This window comes from Argentina silus (genome assembly GCF_951799395.1).
Source record: "Argentina silus genome assembly, chromosome: 16".
NCBI classification, from domain to species: Eukaryota; Metazoa; Chordata; class Actinopteri; order Argentiniformes; family Argentinidae; genus Argentina; species Argentina silus.
The window spans coordinates 5,776,976-5,778,461 of NC_139670.1; positions in this window are offsets into that span (position 1 = coordinate 5,776,976).

The following is a 1,486-nucleotide window of genomic DNA, read 5'->3' on the forward strand; positions in this document are numbered from 1 at the left end:
ATGCCACAATAAACGAAGACAGACAGCTGTCCCTTATTTGAATATTAAAAGGGGAGTGTAGATGTCTCGCTCACCAAGTGTCGCGATGAAAATTAAAGAAGTTTAATTTCAGTTTATTTTTGTCTAAGGGTGAAGGGAGAAATTAGAGCTTGGCCCCTGCATTCCAGAGCCCTAATGGAGTCTCCCTGACTAAAGGGAATGGCACTGATCTCTCCCTTTCTCTCCCTCCATCTCTCTCTCTCGTCCATCACCACCTATTGTCAGTCTCTCCACACACTGCCTCTCACCTTTCCTCTCCCTCATTCACCAGCTGCCAATATGAATAGCTGTATATCTGTATGACCTGCCAAATGAAGTTCAATTATTCAAGTGTGTGTGTGTGTGTGTGTGTGTATATATGTGTGCGTGTATATGTGTATGTGTGTACACACCTTTTTTGGGTGGGCGTTGATGGTGGGTGGGTATCAATGTGTGTGTGTGTGTGTGTGTCTGTCCCTAGTCTTCATCCTGAGTGTGTGTGTGTGTGTGTGTGTGTGTCAGTGACACCAGCTCTTGAGGACAAGCAGGAACACTTTCCGGACCCCCAGCATGCCTGTGTTTCACCTGAGAAGCCAGGTAAGCTATATCACATTGAGACAACCTCTCACTGGGTTACCCCCCAGGGCGTACAGGCTATACAGCCACATTTACATTGACCTGGAGATGGCACGGCGGAGTCACTTAGATCAAACTAAAGACAACACCATCATCTAGACGTACAGATAACAGCATCCTTTGTATACAACTTGTGTAGCTTCATCAAATTCAAATCAAACGTGTGTTGTCACTTTGAATGTGCTTTGCAGTACTTTAAATGTTTTTTGTTTTTTAAAAATATTGATTGGAAAATGTTTCGATTAACCGCATAACAGTTTGTTCTTGTCTTTGCAGTGATAGTTGCAAGGAGATATGTCAGGCACTATTGTTTTATTTCATGAGGTCAATAGGAGCTAAACTGGGTCTGACCCGTGTGTCCTTACAGGATCAGGGTTTGAACGTCTGAAACTCAGTCTTAATGCTGACTGACTGAGCTTTAGACCTGGTTTCACTTTGCTTGACAGACAAATTACATGACCTGGTGCCCTTCATCCATTACATGTATTAGGTTTGATGTACAGTATCTACCTCAGCATGTGTGTGGTATAGCACTGTAGTAATGCCCATACTGAACCTGGGCAGTTTGGGTGATTCAAATGAGACTGGAAACACATTAAATACATTCACGTCACATTTTCCAACTTCATTGATACCACTTCATTGTCTGCTAAGGACATTAAGTGAAATTGATTGAATTTTGTATTTATTTATTAAATTGTCACAAATATAATGCACAGTAGGCCTACATGACATCACAGCATGCACAAAAAGTTATTCCTTTTCCCTTTTCAGATAATCACAGGTATCCCATGACCTTTTCATACAGAAAAAAAAGGAAAACGTGGAAGTC